The 12,846-nt window shown below is 37.8% G+C and overlaps 1 pseudogene; it reads left to right on the forward strand.

Annotated features, from left to right (window-relative positions):
- Positions 1-6,835: 6,835 nt before the first annotated feature.
- LOC112748470 (cation/calcium exchanger 5-like) lies at positions 6,836-10,593 on the forward strand (annotated as a pseudogene).
- Positions 10,594-12,846: the final 2,253 nt, after the last annotated feature.

The raw sequence follows: 12,846 nt of genomic DNA on the forward strand, positions 1-12,846 counted from the left end.
AATTAGCACCTGGACCTCAACTTGATTCACTTCTCTTCAAGGACCACCCAACCACAAGGAAGCAAGCCCACATGTGTCAACCAATCAAGGTCACAAGAAGCATCGAGAATAGAAATTTTTATTTAATTGTAATTTACTTTTAGTTTCATTTCATTTTGTAATTTAGGAGAGCCTATATAAAGGCCTTAGTTTTTACATTCAATGGAATTCGGGATTGGAGGGGGGATTCTGTATTGGGGTCTTCGGACTCCCTCCCCTCACACACTTTTCTTTCTTTTTCTTTCCTTAGTAGTAGTTCATTTTATAGTTTGTAATTTTTCAATTATGAATGTTGAAGTCTCAATTTCAGTTTTAATCTTCATCTTTATTTTTCTGCACTTCTTTTCTTCTCTGTTGAATAGAGCAATGAACAACTAACTCTTTTCATTGGGTTAGAGAGCTCTGTTGTAATTTGATGGATCAATTACAGTTTTCATTCTTCTTCTTCTTTCTTTTCTCTTGATTTACTAGAAAGCTTTCGATCTTAATTCAATTGGTTAGTTTTCTTGGAAAAGAAACTCTCCATAATTGGATCTCCTCTGAGCCTTGGAAAAGGGATGAGGAGATCATGCTAGAATTGCTTTCTCATGTTGGACCAAATTGGGGTTTGGATGGATATAGTGACATATAATCCTACCAAAACTTTGATTTAGAAATACATGTGGTATAATCAGTGACCAAACTTCATCTCTTCCCATGAGCAATTAAATCAAGGAATTGGAAAATTGTTCAAGCTTAGAGAGATTGGGTTGCCAAGGAATTGGGATCCAATCACTTAAGATTGCCAAGGAGATCAGATGAGAATGAACTTGATCCCAATGTTCATTTTATTTTTAGTTCTTACATTTACTTTTCTTGCCATTTTACTTTTCTGCACTTTATAGTTTTTCCTTTACATTCATGTAATTTACATTTCCTTGTTGCTTATCACTTCAATCTGATTCGTCTAACTAGGATAATCAATTAATCATTGATTGTTTAATCCGTTAATCCCTGTGGATTCGACCTCACTCTATTGGAAGTTTTTACTTGACGACAATTCGGTATACTTGCCGAGAGAAATTTTGTTGAGAGACAAGTTTCCGTGCATCACTTGTGCGCGTGAACCCCTGCCTCTTACGCTCTTGTGCATGCGCACAGACCTGTGTGCGCCCGCACACGTGATCCTTTCCACAAAAAAGTCCTTCTGTACATACGCACAGCCCCGTGCGCACGCACACGTCTTGATTCCTCTTCTGCCTGGAGCGCTCGCATAGAGTGTGCGCTCGCACACCTTCCCTTTTCCGCCTAGTGTGCGTACGCACACATATCTGTGCGGACGCATGCCCCTGTTTTCTCACCACTACACTTCTTTTCTTCCATTCTCTCTACTTCTTCTCTTCTTCTTCCTTTCACCCCTCTCTTCTCTCCCTTTTACCTTCTTCTCTACTTGCTCTACTTTATTTTGTTTGCATTTCATTTTTATTTTAGTAATTATATTAGTTTTTGTTTAGTTGTTCGTTGATTCAATAAGTTACAAGTGTTTGATTTATGTTGATTGGGTTGCTTCTTGATTGAATTTCATCAATGCACTTGTACTTTACCTTCAATTACTATCACCTAATTAGATTTACACATTTACATTTTTGTTACATATTAGGTGAAACTTTTATAAGTGCATATGAAATTTAGTGAATTGAATTGAATTGCGTATTCATCATGGTTTTTAAGTCAATATAATCACCTCACGAGGTCCTTGTTTCTTGTTAATGCTTTACATTTGTTTGAGTTGACTTGACTTGATTCCTATCAAGACTTGTCACTTTTTGTAACAAACACCTTAAACATGTGATTATTTGATTTTTCCTAAGGTGAATAAGTAATTTTCTTTTCATCATTGTATTGGTTATTGTTTGTTGTGCTATTCTATCAATTTTGCTCTTTCATTTGCAAAACTTTAATATCCAATAATTCCAACATTCAATTCACTATTGATTGTTGTTGCTTAAGTTTGCATGTGCTTAAATGTTACTCATCCATTGCTTACATCTTAGGCCATTTAATTGAGGAACTCATTCTTACTTTTTGATGGTGTGAATGTCGTTTAACCGGCCGTTGTGTGTATTCTAACCGTGCACACATGGGGTACACACATGGCCCATCATTTTCATCATACCACACCACTATGTAAAATTCCTCAATTAGATGCTTATTTACTCTCTCCTTTACCTTTTTTGTGCTACTTGCCCTATGATTCCTAATTATACTTTATTTGTTCTTTTCGAGGATGAGACATAGAGGCAAGGAGCCGGGAGAGGAGGAGAACACCGAGGAGGGAGATGCCGAGCATACATTGGACTTGGTGATTTCCACACAACCTGAGCCCCCGCATCCGCCAATTGAAGGTGGAGCTCTTGAGAGACATTCTCCCCAGATCATGTTCATGCACGGAGGACCGTGCAACGCTTAAGTATGGGGGAGGACTCGTCATTTTGGGGGTGTAAACTTTCTTTTTCCCAAACACTTTGCACTTTATTTTTATTTTGTTTAGTAGGATCCTTGTATATATTTGGAGTATTTTTGACTGTTGCATTGCATTTTCTTTTGGTATATATATCATAGTTTATATCTAGCTATTGCATGTTGCATTTATGCATCTTTTCCTTAGTATATATTTTATAGATAGAAGTTGTGATTGGATGATGTGAATAACATAGTGCCTAGTTCAATTTTGTCCTAATTATTCATGTTAATTTTTGCTTGTTGAAAATTAGGAATATAACTAGGAAAGATTTTGAAATTGCATCCATCACAACATACATACATACATACATATAGGAAATAATTTTGGTAAAACAACAAAGAATTTTTAAGAAATCTCTTTTTGGGCATTCCATTGATTAGATTTGAAAACTTATTTTTGAACTTGCTTGAAGCATCTTTTATGGAACATAGAAAAGAGCTTGAACAAATACCAAGTGAGATTTGAGCTTAAAGTGTGTGGTTGCATATTTTCAATCACAAATTTTGTTCTTGTGTGTTATAAACTCCTTTTATGATTGTGATCTTAGATTTGCTTTAGTCTATATGTCCTATATTTGTTGTTTTGGATTGCATTTAGTATTATTGAGGCCATCTTTGTATAGCTCACTACCCATATGGTCAACCCTTGCATCTATCTTTGTAAACCACTTTTTGAGCCTTTAGTTCCCCTTTGTTCTTATTATGAGCACATCATTCACCCTAAGTGAAAAATCATTATGTCCATTGATTGTATCTTTGATTAGCTTAGGTTTGAGTATGTATGTTAATCAAGTGTGGGAGAATTTGTGGGAAATCATTGGTAGTTAGTGCTTTGGGTGTTCATTGAGAATATTTGGTAAAATGGGTAAACACTCATGCATTCATTACTCAAAACATATGCATCTCTCTTATATGATAAAGAAAGAAAGTTTGATGTACATACTTTGTATATATATATATATATATATATATAAGAAAAAAAAGAGAAAAAAAGAAAATAAAAGAAATGGTAATAAGAATGTTAATAAGAGATGCATATGTGGTTAAACTAAAAAGAAAATGCATGAGTGAATGTGAGAAAGGGATAAATGGGGTAGTTAGGATTGTTTTGTTATGAATATAGGATGATATATAAGATTAGGTGGGATACTTGAGCTAATCAAAGATCCAATCTATTAGCCCACTTAACCATATTAATCCTACCCTTACCTAAGCCCCATTACAACCCTCAAAAGTCCTCATGATATTTTGGACAGGGACGCGTACGCGTGACTTGAATTACGTCAGCTCATTAATGCAAATCGCTGGGGGAAATTTTTGGGTCTCCAGAACCCAGTCCAACTCATTTTTGAAGCTATATGAGGCCAAAGTGAAGCTGAATGAAGGGGGGCAATTAGGTTTAGCTTTTACATGATTTTCTCTTAGTTTCTAGAGAGAGAAGCTCCCCCCTCTCTCTAGAATTAGGTTAGGTTTAGTTTAATTTCTTTTAATTTCAGCACTTTAATTCTTGTTTTGATGTAGTTTCATTTACGTTTTCATGCTTCTCTTGTCTTTATCTTCATCTCTTTTGTTAATTCCTCTTTTATGTCATTTTCCATTTTATGAACACTCTTGTATTTCTTTGATTTCAATTTATGCAATTTATGTTTTATGTTCATTTATGGCTTTCTTTAGTTGTTATTGCTACTTTCTTGCTTTGGTAGTTTTAGAATTTATTTTATTGCAATTTAATATTATTTTATTCTCATGCACACCAAGTGTTTGATAAAATGCTTGGCTTAGTTTTCACTTAGTTTTTCTACACTCTTAGCTTGGAATTGTTGACTTTGGTGTCCCTTGAGTCATTGATGTCCATTCTTGTTTGATATATTAGAGTAGTTAGTTAATTTGGTTTCCCTTGACTTTATGTGACCCCTAGTGTTGACATAGGACTTAGGGATTGAAATTAACTATGCCTATTTGGCTTATCTTCAATGTAAGGTTGACTAAGTAGGATTAACTCTTCATAATCATCATATATTTGTGGCTAATGACTAGGATAGGTAGCCTTAGTTCTCAATTACTTGCCAAGAGGTTTCTTGCACTTTAATCTTCCTTGCTTTGACATTTAAGTGCTTTGACTTTTATTGCTTTGATGTTTAATTTCTTGCATGTTTAGTTTTCACACTCTTGGTTGAGAAATTGGATGTTTGGGTGGAATTGAGTTATGGATGTCCATTCCGCATTGTGTGAGAATAGTTAATTGGTTTGGTTTCCATTGACGCTAGTCTTTCACTAAGTAATTAGTGAGTTGACTAGGACTTATGGATTGAGATCAATTACACTCTTTGACTATTTCTCAAGGAGGATTGATTGATTTGGATTGATTCCACACAATTGCCATGTTTGTGGTCCATAACTAGGTTAGGAAACCTAGATTACCCACTTCTTACCAAGAGTCCTTTTTAGCACTTAATTTCCATTTCCATTGCCTTTACTTGCTTTCATTTAATTTCTTGCATGCTAAGTTACTTCCTTGCTATTTACATTCCCTTGCTCTCTTGCATTCACAATCCCCAATTCTCTCATAGCCAATAAATGTACACTTGCAACTCCTAGGGAGAACGACCTGAGGTTGAATTACTCTCGATCTCGGTTATTATAATTTGAATTTAAAACATTTGATCTTGAGAATTAATTGTTAGTATAGACTATACTTTCAACGATGGAATTCTGTTTTGTGAAAATCTAGACTAATAATAGTTCTCATTGTCAACGTGTCTAAAACTACTTTTTGATGCCCTAGAGCGTTAGGGACGTACGAGTGGGTGGTTATGCCATTTGGTTTTAAAAATGCTGGTGCTACATACCAACGCGCCATGAATGCTATTTTCCATTTGTATATTGGGAAATTTATGGAGGTGTATATCGATGATGTTATGGTTAAGTCGAATTCAGTAGACCAACATATGGACCATTTAAGAAAAGCTTTTAATACGATGCAGAGAAAGGGATTAAAAATGAATCCTTTAAAATGCGCATTTGGCATTTCATCAGGAAACTTTTTGAGATTCGTTGTCCATAAAACGGGGATTGCTATTGATAAGAACAAGGAAAATGCAATCCTAGGGTTATCCTCTCCTAGATCGAAAAAAGAGGTGCAGTCTTTCCTTGGAAAAGTTAACTATCTTAGAAGGTTTATATCGAATCTCTCGAGTCGAACTCAAGTATTTGCACCCTTGGTAAAGCTTAAAAGTGAAACGCAATTCGAATGGACAAAGGAATATCAAGAAGCTTTTGAATCAATCAAAGTTTATTTGTCCAAAGCCCCAGTAATGGAAAATGTTCGTCCTCATGAGCCTTTAAAGTTGTACATTGCAGCAACCACGAATAAAATTGGATGTATGTTGGCTCAAGATGATGAAAACAGACATGAACGAGCCATTTATCATCGTAGTCAGGTATTAAATGACATAGAAACAAGGTATTCACCCATTGGAAAGTTGTGTTTGTCTCTTTATTATGCTTGCACAAAATTAAAGTGCTATATGGTTGCAAAATCGGTGAAGGTAATTGCACAAACTGACTTAGTTAAATATATGCTAACTTATCCTATGCTGAGGGCTCGATTAGGAAAATGGATGTTAGCCTTAACAGAGTTTGATTTGCAATATATTACAGCAGAAGCTGTAAAAGGTCAGGTCATTGCAGATTTTCTGGTAGATCATTCGGATAATCTGAATGACCAGGGGGCAAACATAATTGATCTGCACATCGACTATTGAAAATTATATTTTGATGGTTCAAAACATAAAGATGGTGCTAGGGTTAGGATTTTAATTATTTCACCAGAAGGAGTTCCATCAGAATTTTTGTTTGAATTAAAATATCCTTGTTTGAATAATGTAGCAGAAGGGGCTTTAGAGGTTCAAATTCTTGGGATTCTCAGTTAGTTTCAAAACAGTTGTCAAAAGAGTTCAAAATAGTTGTCCATAGAGTGGTACAACATATCCCAGCATCCGAATTGCATTCGATTATCAAACCTTGGCCTTTCCGAGGATGGGCCCTGGATCTAATTGGGGTGATACATCCTCCTTCGTCGAAAGATAACAAGTTCATTCTAGTAGCGATTGATTATTTCACAAAATGGATTGAAGCTGTTCCTTTAATATAGGCTGGACAAAATGAAGTGATAGACTTTATCGAGGAATATATAATTCATCGATTTGGAATTTCCCAAACTTTGAGTACTGATCAAGAGACTATGTTTAATGGTCAGTGAATTAATAATTTTGCAGCCTCGATAAATATTAATATGATAACTTCAACTCCATATTATGCGCAAACCAATGGGCAAGTCGAGGCAGAAAACAAAATATTGATTAATTTGATCAAGAAACAAATTGGTAGCAAACCTGGAACTTGGCATGAGACTTTGAGTCAGGTATTGTGGGCTTATCGAAACTCAGTAAGAGGGTCAACAGGTACTTCTCCTTATAAATTAGTATATGGTCATAGTGCAGTTTTACCACTAGAGATTAATCTCAATATATTGAGAGTATTGAAACAAAATGAGTTGCCAGTCAATGATTATTGGAATGCAATGTATGAGGAATTGAATGATTTGGATTTAGACCGTATGATGGCGCTTGAAAATATGATTTGACAAAAAGAAGGTGTTGCTCGAAGCTATAATCATCGAATAAAAGAGAAATGTTTCAATATAGGTGAGTTAGTTTTAAAAGTGGTATTCCCAATGGAAAAAAGTCAAGATTTCTTGGCAAATGGTCCCATACTTGGGAAGGACCTTTTCAAGTGATCGATTTGTACTCTAGAAATGCATATCGAATTAAGGATATTGATTCTGGGAATGTGATTAAATCGATAAATGAGAAATATTTGAAATAGTATCGATGCATGCAAGATTAAGATTAGGTATATAAATATATATAAGAGAACATAAAAAGAGTTATTATCATAAGTAAAAGTTTCAAACGGATGGAACGAAGCTTAGTTGAGCTTAGTTTTTTTTATTTGTTTGTGTTCTTCACTCTGAGCTTAGTTGAGCTGTTCGATGCAATTCTCTTGTTTGGCCTCTACAACACAAAGCTCATTGAAGATTCTTTGTTGTTGTTGTTGAACGGTGGCTAAGGGGGAAGTTAAATTAGCGTTTTTTTGCCGAATTCTAGCCAATTTTTGCTCAATTCAGGCTAACTCTGCCTCAAGATCTTCTTCTTGTTTTTTATAATAAGCTTGAGCAGTGAGGGCTTCAGTGACCCTTAAATCATATTCTTGGTAAGATTCTTTCATCGGTTGAAGAATTGCATTGACTTTCCCTAACTCAGTTTTGATTTGAGCTATTTTTTCTCTAGCATCCTGCAACTTATATTGCACAGTGATGCAGCTATTTGAGATTTTTGTAAACTTCTTCACTATAGAGAAAGTACAGGGGAACCTGGAATTCGAGGAAAAAACTCAAAATATCTGAGAGAAGGGAATTCAGCTTCGATTGACTGGTCCATTCTGAAGGAGTAAGTGTCAAAAGTTCCAGAAGATTGGATAGATGTTGAAAAATGTGTTGATTGGGTTTATAAGGAAGGTTGTATGATGAAGGCACTGTAGGAATGGGAGTTGAGATAGGCACTTCCCCTTCTTGAATGATTTCTGTTAGAACTGCTACAAGTTTAGCTAGTTCAGTGTTTGAAGGTGTGGAGGTAATTTCAGGTATCTCAGCAGATGGTTCTAGACCACGTGAGGAAGAAGTTCAATGGTTTTTCTGGACTTGTAATTCTTCAAGGAGAACGGATGGTTCTTGCATCTTGAGTAGATAATTCAGGGCTCCGTGCCACAGGAGATGTGTGAAGGGCATCAGCTTGAGTTGGAGAAGGAGGATCTTCAACGGCACTATAAGAAAAAAGGCCTATGGCCACGCTTTTTTCTTGCCACGCTTCAAAAGCGTGGCCAAAAGTGGTCAATGGCCACGCTTTTATGAGGGTGGCGGTAGATTAGAGATTCGGCCACTTTTTTTTTGTCACGCTTCAAAAGCGTGGCGAAAAGGATCAACGGCCACACTTTTGTAAGGGTGGCAATTGATTAGAGAAACGACCACGTTTTTTTTTCTGCCACACTTCAAAAGCGTGGCCATAGAGAGAAACAAGGACGTTTTAAAAGCGTGGAGACATGGTTACATTACGGCTATGCTTACAAAACGTGGCCATATCCTGATACTCTTTTGGCACGCTTTAAAAGCGTGGCCAAAAGGTTTAAAAATAAAAAAAAAAAACCTAATAACCCCAAACCTAATAACCTTGAATCCTACTAACCTTGAAACTTCAAAAGCTTCGAGACTCTCTCAGTCTCCGTCACTCACAACCCATAACCCTAATAACCCCTCACGCTCCACCTTCCACATCCCGATCTCAATCTCCAGCTCCCGCAAACCTTAATCCCAATCTGACTCTGCTCTCCGCGTCACCGCCCCCGCCGCCGTTGTAGTAGCATCATCCCAACTTCTCCTACGTGCCACCTCAGGTCTCCACTGGACCTCCCTTCGCGCCTCCCGCCGCCCTCTCCTTCCGGCCGCTGTCTCCTCGGGCACCGCACTTCTCCCCGCTGCCAAATCCATCTGGAGGCGCCGCTCCGCCCAGCCTTGCCTACCAGAATCCGTCGATTCCACCTCCTGGTGTTAGCTCAGCAGATGTAATGGCTCCCGTCGTCGCCTCTGCTGCCGGTGGCGTTGCTGTTCCGGCGTCTGTGCTGCACATGCAGCCAATGATGTCGTATCAGGCTCCCCCGACGTCTTCTCCTCCCTCGCTGCCCTCTGCTCCGGCCAGTACCGCACCGGATTTGGCGCCATCCTCTCCGCCGGTACCTTGCTCTCCGCCCTCGTTGTTGGATTCGTCGCCTTCTACTCCGCTCCGTTCTCCTTCGACCCCGTACCCTTCATCAGAGACGTGCTCTTCTACTTGACGGCAGCGATGTTACTCTTCTACGTTTATCTTAGCACGGATATCTTCCTGTGGCAGGCGATTGGGTTCATAGGGTTTTATGCATTCTTCGTTGGTCTCGTGTTCTATATGGACTTGGGAGTAGTTGATGGCAGAGGCAAGAGTGGGAATTCTTCCATAGATCTTGAGGAGCAGAAGGAATTAGTTGCGGTGCACGTTGATTCCGACGCCAAGGTTTCGGGATCTATGAACGATGAGAAGCGCAGTTCTGGATTTCCGGGAGCTTATGGATTGGTATGTTTCAATTTCAATTAAACTAATAATTTTTCTGATTTAGAGTTTGATATAAATGGATTTGGTTTTTTATGGCAATTGGATCTGGTAACTTGGCTTTCTTGGTTTGTTACTTTGTTGGCTAGAACCTGAATGAAAGAAATAGTAGTTGGAATAAGGAACCTGATCTATGTTCTTACCAACTCATTTGAATTTAGGCGTTGGATTTGTTTGATTCTTTTTTGCAGTGTACATGGTACTGTGCACGTTTTCTGATTAAACTTATTGCATTGATGTAACCATGATCATTTTGATTATATAATTAAGGCAATGGTTCTTATCTTTAACATAAAGTAGGCAATACTGTTCATTTCAGGGATAGAATTCTAGTTTATTTGATAAACATTATTCTATTGGAGGTTGTCCTGGCTTATCCCTTGCTCTCTTCATCCAGATTTCTAAAGCATGAGAGATTCCTATTGCAACTCTCAAACTGTCGATCCCCGAGCCAGTGCTGTCGCAATGGAGCAGACTTTACTCGTTAGCCAACATCGCTTTTTGTCCGATAGCCCTCTTGTATGCTTGCAAATCATTTGTGCCATTTGATCATCCCATAGCTTTCCTCTTCCCAAACACTGACTTGCCCCTCTGGTCAGTGGTGCTCACCACAAGCTTCTGCCTTGCATGCCTTCATTTAGTAATGGAAAAAGAACCTCCCAAAACCGAGCAAATACCTGTGGTTGTCATGGCATTTGTTATGAGCGTGTTTTGGATATCTACCGCAGCTGGAGAACTGGTGAACTGCCTTGAAACTTTAGGTCTAGTTCTCAAACTACCACCGACAATCCTCTAGTGTGTATTATTATTAACATGAATCTCTTAATAGAAATTGAGGACAACTTATCTTTCTAATACGGGAAGGTATATTGTCAACACCAGCTATTTCTGCTGTGATAAGGAAGCAGAAGGCAAGCCAATCTAATTAACCCCTTTTTATCCTATTTATTTTAGCATATACCTTTTCAGCTCACTTGCTAATCATTTTTCTCATTTCCTTATACTTTAACAGGCAAATGGTGGATTTATTATGAGTGCTAGCCATAATTCTGGAGGGCCGGAATATGATTGGGGTATTAAGGTGACTTAATATTTTTTAATTATGGGTCAATTGTGCATTGACTAATAGGTTATTTGGTATTCATTAAACATAATAAATACAGCTCTGTCGCATAAAGAAGATTTGTCTTGGTATATCTATAGCTAATTTCCATGTTGTGTGTATGTTTGCTAGTTGGTGTTTTTGACAAATCCTATTTTATTTACTCTAGTTTAATTACAGAAGTGGGCACCCTACTCCAGAATCCATTACTCTAGAATTAATTTGTTGGTGATTTTTTTCTTGTTTCATTTCTTCATTTTCTTTTTTCTTGAATGGTGCTATTAATGCATCTAAAATCTTGCACACAATTTTGCATCATCACCCTACTCTGTTCCTATCCGGTATTACTCTAGTCAGCCACTAACATTTGGTCCTTTTTAGTGTTAAATCTCTTGATAGTGCATTTGAATAGAGAAAAAGTACTGTGCAAGTAAGAAAGGAGCTACTGAAACTGATGCGCATGTATGACACACTATAATCATGTTGATATCAATGTTTTCCAGGGTGATAAAAAGGATTCAGTGACAGCAAGTAAAACCCTAGATTTGACATCTGGTTTTGAAGTTGGCCCAACAACAAATGGTGCATGCGATGCGGTATCATGTCATAGTGCTCGGTCAGTATTGACTATTGCCTTCCAGTTTCCTTTTGACAGTAGTCTGCAGGATAATGTTGCTGTCATGGCATGCCAGTACATCTGTAGTGTGATTTCCTCTGTGCAGAGGGTTGCCATGGCAATTTCTCCATCTAGTATAAACCCGGCAGTTGGCTCAAACTCTCTCCTGGTTCTCCAGAGGCTCTTACACTAGCCAACTGGATCTGCTACAGTTATAGGCAAGTCTGCATCTGTTGTATTGTGTTCAAGATTTATTGTTGAATATTCATTCTTGAAAAGTATCTAATGATGCCCTTCACTTTTTTGTTCTTTTTTCTGCTAATAACAGTTATTATTTGGGGGCAGAGTTGCTGAGATCTGATTCTCTCATGGGTGAGTCAGTGCTTAAATATTTGTGGCATCATCAGGATGCCATTTTGTGCTGTTCTTTGAAGGTATGGCAGATGTTTTGTTCATAGTAGAGTTCATCATTTCCATGAAAGCCTTTAATTTAAGATATATATGATTCTCTGTCTGGATCGTAGTCGGTGCCGGTGTTCATCTTTGCAAACCAGGTTGGCCTTGACATGTTGGAAACAACTTTGGTGGCTTTACAAGACATCACATGGGTATTTAGAGGAAGGTAATTCATTAAGTCTGCAAAATTGTAACAATGAATCTTTCTCTAAGTGTTGTTTATGTATGTTCAACTTTAATTTGTGGGAAATGGGAATTATTTCTTTCATTAACTGTTCTGTTTCTTTGTTTATCAGTGCCTTGTATTAACTCCATCTTGTGAAGGCAGAGAAAGCTAGAAGATACATTCCAAAAGAATTCAAATAGGTTGAAGCTTTTGGGTAGGTCCAATATATGGGTTTGAGTCTTTAGATTATCAGTGCCTTGTATTTTCTCTCTTTAGATTATAAATGCAGCAATTCTTTTATGGGTTTGAGTCTTTAGGCAATTTGTGAATATTGAATCCAAGAAATGTCGTTAGTTTGGAAGACTAACTATTGCTGACGTGAACTCAGGGATATTTTTGTTTGATGTCTTCTGATTTGCATTCTAATCTTTACAATGATGGTTGCCCGATGTCCAGTGTTCCTCTGCGAGCCCAGAGCCACTACTAGACCCTGTTTTACTGTGCACCCCCTCTGCCACTGTCGCTACCCCAGCGCCACCACTAGGCCGCCACCGTGTTGCTCTGGCCATTCACTCATCATCATCAATCTTTCCCTTCACTCCCCTATTCCAATTCCCTGCTCCCAGGTTCCCCTTTCATCTCATTTTATCTGGTTTAGCTCATTCTGTTTAGCTTGTTTAGTTCAACTAATTTAGTTTAGTTGAATTAG

The sequence above is a fragment of the Arachis hypogaea genome, chromosome 15, assembly GCF_003086295.3.
Source record: "Arachis hypogaea cultivar Tifrunner chromosome 15, arahy.Tifrunner.gnm2.J5K5, whole genome shotgun sequence".
Lineage (NCBI taxonomy): Eukaryota > Viridiplantae > Streptophyta > Magnoliopsida > Fabales > Fabaceae > Arachis > Arachis hypogaea.